This window comes from Arachis hypogaea, chromosome 2, assembly GCF_003086295.3.
Source record: "Arachis hypogaea cultivar Tifrunner chromosome 2, arahy.Tifrunner.gnm2.J5K5, whole genome shotgun sequence".
NCBI classification, from domain to species: Eukaryota; Viridiplantae; Streptophyta; class Magnoliopsida; order Fabales; family Fabaceae; genus Arachis; species Arachis hypogaea.
The window spans coordinates 83,540,982-83,548,892 of NC_092037.1; the positions used below are offsets into that span (position 1 = coordinate 83,540,982).

The window sequence follows — 7,911 nt, forward strand, 5'->3', positions numbered from 1 at the left end:
TCTGTTTTTCATTCTGTTTTTGCTTTTTTTATTGATTTTGTGACTTCTCATGATCATCAACCTACAGAAAACATAAAATAACAAAAGAGAATAGATAAAATATAACATTGGGTTGCCTCCCAACAAGCGCTTCTTTAATGTCAGTAGCTTGACAGAGGACTCTCATGGAGCCTCACAGGTGCTCAAAGCAATGTTGGAACCTCCCAACACCAAACTTAGAGTTTGAATGTGGGGGTTCAACACCAAACTTAGAATTTGGTTGTGGCCTCCCAACACCAAACTTAGAGTTTGACTGTGGGGGCACTGTTTGGCTCTGTTTTGAGAGAAGCTCTTCATGCTTCCTCTCCATGATGACAGAGGGATATCCTTGAGCCTTGAACACCAAGGATTCTTCATTCACTTGAATGATCAACTCTCCTCTATCAACATCAATCACAGCCTTTGCTGTGGCTAGGAAGGGTCTGCCAAGGATGATGGATTCATCCATGCACTTCCCAGTCTCTAGGACTATGAAATCAGTAGGGATGTAATGGTCTTCAACTTTTACCAGAACATCCTCTACAAGTCCATAAGCTTGTTTTCTTGAGTTGTCTGCCATCTCTAGTGAGATTTTTGCAGCTTGCACCTCAAAGATCCCTAGCTTCTCCATTACAGAGAGAGGCATGAGGTTTACACTTGACCCTAAGTCACGCAAGGCCTTCTTGAAGGTCATGGTGCCTATGGTACAAGGTATTGAAAACTTCCCAGGATCCTGTCTCTTTTGAGGCAGTTTCTGCCTAGACAAGTCATCCAGTTCTTTGGTGAGCAAAGGGGGTTCATCCTCCCAAGTCTCATTTCCAAATAACTTGTCATTTAGCTTCATGATTGCTCCAAGGTATTTAGCAACTTGCTCTTCAGTGACATACTCATCCTCTTCAGAGGAAGAATACTCATCAGAGCTCATGAATGGCAGAAGTAAGTCCAATGGAATCTCTATGGTCTCATTTTGAGCTTCAGATTCCCATGGTTTCTCATTGGGGAACTCATTGGAGGCCGGTGGACGTCCATTGAGGTTTTCCTCAGTGGCGTTCACTGCCTCTTCTTCCTCTCCAAATTCGGCCATGTTGATGGCCTTGCACTCTCCTTTTGGATTTTCTTCTGTATTGCTTGGGAGAGTACTAGGAGGGAGTTCAGTAATTTTCTTGCTCAGCTGTCCCACTTGTGCCTCCAAGTTTCTAATGGAGGACCTTGTTTCAGTCATGAAACTTTGAGTGGTTTTGATTAGATCAGAGACCATGGTTGCTAAGTCAGAGGTATTCTGCTTAGAACTCTCTGTCTGTTGCTGAGAAGATGATGGGAAAGGCTTGCTATTGCTAAACCTGTTTCTTCCACCATTATTATTGTTGAAACCTTGTTGAGGTCTCTGTTGATCCTTCCATGAGAAATTTGGATGATTTCTCCATGAAGAATTATAGGTGTTTCCATAGGGTTCTCCCATGTAATTCACCTTTTCCATTGAAGGGTTCTCAGGATCATAAGCTTCTTCCTCAGATGAAGCTTCCTTAGTACTGCTTGGTGCATTTTGCATTCCAGACAGACTTTGAGAAATCATATTGACTTGTTGAGTCAATATTTTGTTCTGAGCCAATATGGCATCCAGAGTGTCAATCTCAAGAATTCCTTTCTTCTGACTAGTCTCATTGTTCACAGGATTTCTTTCAGAAGTGTACATGAATTGGTTATTTGCAACCATTTCAATCAGCTCTTGAGCTTCTGTAGGCGTCTTCTTCAGATGAAGAGATCCTCCAGCAGAGCTATCCAAAGACATTTTGGACAGTTCAGAGAGACCATCATAGAAAATACCTATGATGCTCCATTCAGAAAGCATATCAGAAGGACACTTTCTGATTAATTGTTTGTATCTTTCCCAAGCTTCATAGAGGGATTCTCCTTCCTTCTGTCTGAAGGTTTGGACTTCCACTCTAAGCTTACTCAATTTTTGAGGTGGAAAGAACTTTGCCAAGAAGGCATTGACTAGCTTTTCCCAAGAGTCCAGGCTTTCTTTAGGTTGAGAGTCCAACCATGTCCTAGCTCCGTCTCTTACAGCAAAAGGGAATAGCATCAGTCTGTAGACCTCAGGGTCAACCCCATTAGTCTTGACAGTGTCACAGATTTGCAAGAATTCATCTAAAAACTGATGAGGATCTTCCAATGGAAGTCCATGGAACTTGCAATTCTGTTGCATTAGAGAAACTAATTGAGGCTTAAGCTCAAAGTTGTTTGCTCCAATGGCAGGGATAGAGATTCTTCTCTCATAGAAGTTGGGAGTAGGTGCAGTAAAGTCACCCAGCACCTTCCTTGCATTGTTGGCATTGTTGTTGTTTTCGGCTGCCATAGGTTCTTCTTCTTTGAAGATTTCTGTTAGGTCCTCTACAGAGAGTTGTGCTTTGGCTTCTCTTAGCTTTCTCTTCAAGGTCCTTTTAGGTTCAGGATCAGCCTCAACAAGAATGCTTTTGTCCTTGCTCCTGCTCATAAGAAAGAGAAGGGAACAAGAAAATGTGGAATCCTCTATGTCACAGTATAGAGATTCCTTTAGGTGTCAGAGAAAAAGAAAAGTAGAAGACAGAAGTAGAAAATTCGAACTTATCAAAGAAGATGGAGTTCGAATTTTGCATTAAGGAATAGTGTTAGTCCATAAATAGAAGAATGTGAGAAGAAGGGAAGTAATTTTCGAAAATTAAGTAAAAGATTTTGAAAACATTTTTGAAAAACACTAATTGATTTTCGAAAATGAAAGTGGAAAAGAAATCAAGTGATTTTTGAAAAAGATTTTGAAATTAGAAATAAAAAAGATTTGATTGAAAACTATTTTGAAAAAGATGTGGTTAAGAAGATATGATTAGTTTTAAAAAGATGTGATTGAGAAGATATGATTTGAAAAACATTTTAAAAAGATTTGATTTTGAAAATTAAAAACTTGGCTAACAAGAAAAGATATGATTCAAACATTAAACCTTTCTCAACAGAAAAGGCAACATACTTGAAATGTTGAATCAAATCATTGATTGATAGCAAGTATTTTTAAAAATAGAGAGAAATTGATTTTGAAAAAGATTTGATTGAAAAGATATGATTTGAAAAAGATTTGATTTTGAAAAAGTTTGAAAACTGAAAAAAATCTGCATTAAAAACAAAATCTTCCCTATTGTGCCATCCTGGCGTTAAACGCCCAGAATGGTGCACATTCTAGCGTTTAACGCCCAAAACTATACCCTTTTGGGCGTTAAACGCCCAACCAGGTACCCTGGCTGGCGTTTAAACGCCAGTCTGTCCTTCTTCACTGGGCGTTTTGAACGCCCAGCTTTTTCTGTGTAATTCCTCTGCTGTATGTTCTGAATCTTCAATTCTCTGTATTATTGACTTGAGAAGACACAAATTAAAAATATTTTTGGATTTTTAATAATAAGGAAAAATCAAAATGCAACAAGAATCAAATAACAATGCATGCAAGACACCAAACTTAGCAGTTTGTATACTACTGACACTAATGAGAATGCATATGAGACACGCAAAACACTCAAGTCAAGAGAATTTAAAGATTAGAGTAAGAAATCATCAAGAACATCTTGAAGATCACTAAGACACATGAATGAATGCATGCAATTGACACCAAACTTAACATGAGACTAGTGTCTCAACAAGAAACATAGAATATTTTTTTGTTTTTATGATTTTGTAAATTTTTTTGTGCTTTTTCGAAAATTAAGTGGAAAAAGATATCAAAGTTCTTAATGAGAATTCCAGGAATCAGTGCAATGCTAGTCTAAGACTCCGGTCCAGGAATTAGACATGGCTTCACAGCCAGCCAAGCTTTCAAGGAAAGCTTCGGTCCAAAACACTAGACATGGCCAATGGCCAGCCAAGCCTTAGCAGATCACTGCTCCAAAAGCAAGATTGATAGAAATCAACAAGCTCTGGTGATGATAAGTTGAAACCTCGGTCCAATGGAATTAGACATGGCTTCACAGCCAGCCAGATTTCAACAAATCATCATGAAACTCTAGAATTCATCTTTAAGAACTCCGAAAAAAAATACCTAATCTAAGCAACAAGATGAACCGTCAGTTGTCCAAACTCAACAATCCCCGGCAACGGCGCCAAAAACTTGGTATGCGAAATTGTGATCACTACAACTTCGCACAACTAACCAGCAAGTGTACTGGGTCGTCCAAGTAATAAACCTTACGTGAGTAAGGGTCGATCCCACAGAGATTGTTGGTATGAAGCAAGCTATGGTCACCTTGTAAATCTTAGTCAGGCAAACTCAAATGGGTATGGTGATAAACGCATAAAACATAAAGATAAAGATAGAGATACTCATGCAATTCATTGGTAGGAATTTCAGATAAGAGCATGAAGATGCTGGTCCCTTCCGTCTCTCTGCTTTCATACTGTCTTCATCCAATCCCTCTTACTCCTTTCCATGGCAAGCTTAAGCAAGGGTTTTACCGTTGTCAGTGGCTACCTCCCATCCTCTTAGTGGAAATGTTCAACGCACCTTGTCACGGCACGGCTATCCATCTGTCGGTTCTCGATCAGGCCGGAATAGAATCCAGTGATTTTTTTGCGTCTGTCACTAACGCCCCGCCCTCAGGAGTTTGAAGCACGTCACAGTCATTCAGTCATTGAATCCTACTCAGAATACCACAGACAAGGTTAGACCTTCCGGATTCTCTTGAATGCCGCCATCAGTTCTAGCCTATACAACGAAGACTCTGATCTCACGGAATGGCTGGCTCGGTTGTCAGGCGAGCACTCGGTTGTCAGGCGATCAACCATGCATCGTGTATCAGGAATCCAAGAGATATTCACCCAATCGAAGGTAGAACGGAGGTGGTTGTCAGTCACACGTTCATAGGTGAGAATGATGATGAGTGTCACGGATCATCACATTCATCAAGTTGAAGAACAAGTGATATCTTAGAACAAGAACAAGCGGAATTGAATAGAAGAACAATAGTAATTGCATTAATACTCGAGGTACAGCAGAGCTCCACACCTTAATCTATGGTGTGTAGAAACTCCACAGTTGAAAATACATAAGAACAAGAGTGATCATTGGCTTCGGTCCCAGAGAGGGAACCAGAAGAACCAAGATGAAAATACAATAGTATAATGTCCTACTTATAGAAAACTAGTAGCCTAGGGTGTACAGAGATGAGTAAATGACATAAAAATACACTTCCGGGCCCACTTGGTGTGTGCTTGGGCTGAGCATTGAAGCATTTTCGTGTAGAGACTCTTCTTGGAGTTAAACGCCAGCTTTTATGCCAGTTTGGGCGTTTAACTCCCATTTTGGTGCCAGTTCCGGCGTTTAACGCTGGGAAATCTGAGGGTGACTTTGAACGCCGGTTTGGGCCATCAAATCTTGGGCAAAGTATGGACTATTATATATTGCTGGAAAGCCCAGGATGTCTACTTTCCAACGCCGTTGAGAGCGCGCCAATTGGGCTTCTGTAGCTCCAGAAAATCTGCTTCGAGTGCAGGAAGGTCAGAATCCAACAGCATCTGCAGTCCTTTTCAATCTCTGAATCAGATTTTTGCTCAGGTCCCTCAATTTCAGCCAGAAAATACCTGAAATCACAGAAAAACACACAAACTCATAGTAAAGTCCAGAAAAGTGAATTTTAACTAAAAACTAATAAAAATATACTAAAAACTAACTAGATCATACTAAAAACATACTAAAAACAATGCCAAAAAGCGTACAAATTATCCGCTCATCATATTGCAATGGACTTTGTGTCAGGGTTGCCAAGGACTAGGGCTGGTTTTGATGCTATCTGGGTGATTGTGGACCGACTGACAAAGTCAGCTCACTTTTACCCATTCGTATGACCTACACCCTTGAGGAGCTAGCGCGGTTGTACATAAAGGAGATTGTGAGACTTCATGGTGTACCTGCTACTATAATCTCTGATAGAGATCCTCGTTTCACTTCAAGGTTTTGGGGTGCATTTGAGAAAGCTTTTAGAACCCGACTAAGCTTGAGCACGGCTTACCATCCTCAAATAGATGGTCAATCCGAGAGGACGATCCAAACACTAGAGGATATGTTGAGATCTTGTGTTTTGGACCAACCGCGAGTTGGGATCGGTATATGCCATTAGTGGAGTTTGCATACAATAATAGTTATCATGCGAGCATCGGAATGGCTCCGTATGAGGCCTTGTATGGGAGGAAATGTCAGTCTCCACTATGTTGGTACGAAACTGGGGGAGAAAGGCTTGTTGGGGCCAGAAATGATAGCTGAGACCACTGAACAAGTCAAGAAAATCCGAGATAGGATACTTACGGCGCAGAGTCACCAAAAGAGTTACGCCGATCAGAGGCGAAAGCCCTTAGAATTTGAGGAAGGAGACCATGTCTTCCTTAAGGTTACTACGACCACGGGAGTAGGTAGGGCGATTAAAGCAAAGAAGTTGAATCCTCGATACCTTGGTCCATTTCAGATCTTGGAGAGGATTGGACTGGTGGCGTATCGGATGGCTCTACCACCTCATTTTTTGAACCTGCACGATGTTTTTCACGTGTCGCAGCTTCGGAAGTACACTCCTGATACTAGTATCAAACGGTTGTGTGGAAAAGAGGTTTCATTAGTCAAAGTGGCATGGAGTCGAGGCAGTGTTGAGGAACACACGGATTATCCACATTTATTCTCAGGTAATTACATTTGAATTTTGTGGGCAAAATTTCCAATTAGGTAGATAGAATGTAAGACCCGGTTAATTAACGGCTAATTAACCCATAAATGAGAATTTATTCTAGAAAGCGCAAAATGTGATTTTTATGGCTTAATATGATAGAGGAGTTTGAGACGAGAATTTTGGTACCAATTTTGTGGAATTCGAACCAAGATTGGACCGAACGGGCCAAACCGGGCCAACCTGACCCAAAGTGGGCCCTTGGCCCAACTAACTAAACCAAAACCCTAGTTTTCAGCATTCTCTCTCCTCACAACACTCAAATTCACGCTGAAAATTAGAAGAGAGGGGGGAGAACACTCTCTCAAGTTCTATCTCTCCCTTGATCTTCAAACCACCATAACTTTTGATCTAGAGCTCCAATTGCCGCACTGTTTGGGGCCACGTGTTCACCGCGGAGAGCTCTACAAAACCTATACAATTAATCTTGAGGTAAGCCATGTTTTGTTCTTCGAATTTCTAGCTATGATTTCGAGTTTCATGAGCAAAAATGTTGAGATTTTTGGCTCTTTGATGTTATAGGACCCAACTCTCTTGAAGGAGAAGGTTAATCTTGTCTCCTTGGACCTTGGGTGTGGTAATATTCTCAACCCTAGTGTAATTTGTTGTTCTATGATGTTTGGGTATTGAGATGTTGTGTATGGGTATGATGATTGTGGCTTAGGTTGTGTATGTGTGATTATTGGGGCTTGATTGGTGATTTTGAAAAGCTTAAAAAAGGATTTGGTGGTGAAAAATCTGTTTTTGGGGGTGTTGAGGCCTTGAGAGCTTGAGGAAAAATGGTTTGGAAGTGCTCCGGTTGAGCTTGGGAAATCGGCTAAGGTATGGTCTCAGTTTCTCGTATCTAATATGTAATGTGGTAGGAAATACTTAGACTAGAGGCCCTAAGATAGGCATTAAATTGTTGATGTTGTTGAATGGTTGAAATATATGATGTGGTCATATATGTGATGATGATTATTGATGCATTGATGGTATGATGTATGAGAAATATGCATGTTGTGATATATGCTTGATGATTGATTATGGTTGAATTGTGGGTGAAACCATGGTGATGGTGAGTATGATATTGATTGTGTACAATGATGATTTGATAGAATTGGTGTTGTTGAAAATTGGCATGAGGAAGAGTATATGATATGTCAATGTGTTTGGGTTTGAGCCACTT

At 40.5% G+C, this 7,911-nt stretch overlaps 1 non-coding gene across 1 annotated transcript; it reads left to right on the forward strand.

Moving 5' to 3' along the window:
- Positions 1-1,861: 1,861 nt before the first annotated feature.
- Positions 1,862-1,969, forward strand: LOC112766805 (small nucleolar RNA R71). Its single transcript, XR_003184561.1, has one exon. It is a non-coding gene; the product is annotated as a small nucleolar RNA R71 (small nucleolar RNA).
- The last annotated feature ends 5,942 nt before the right edge of the window (positions 1,970-7,911 follow it).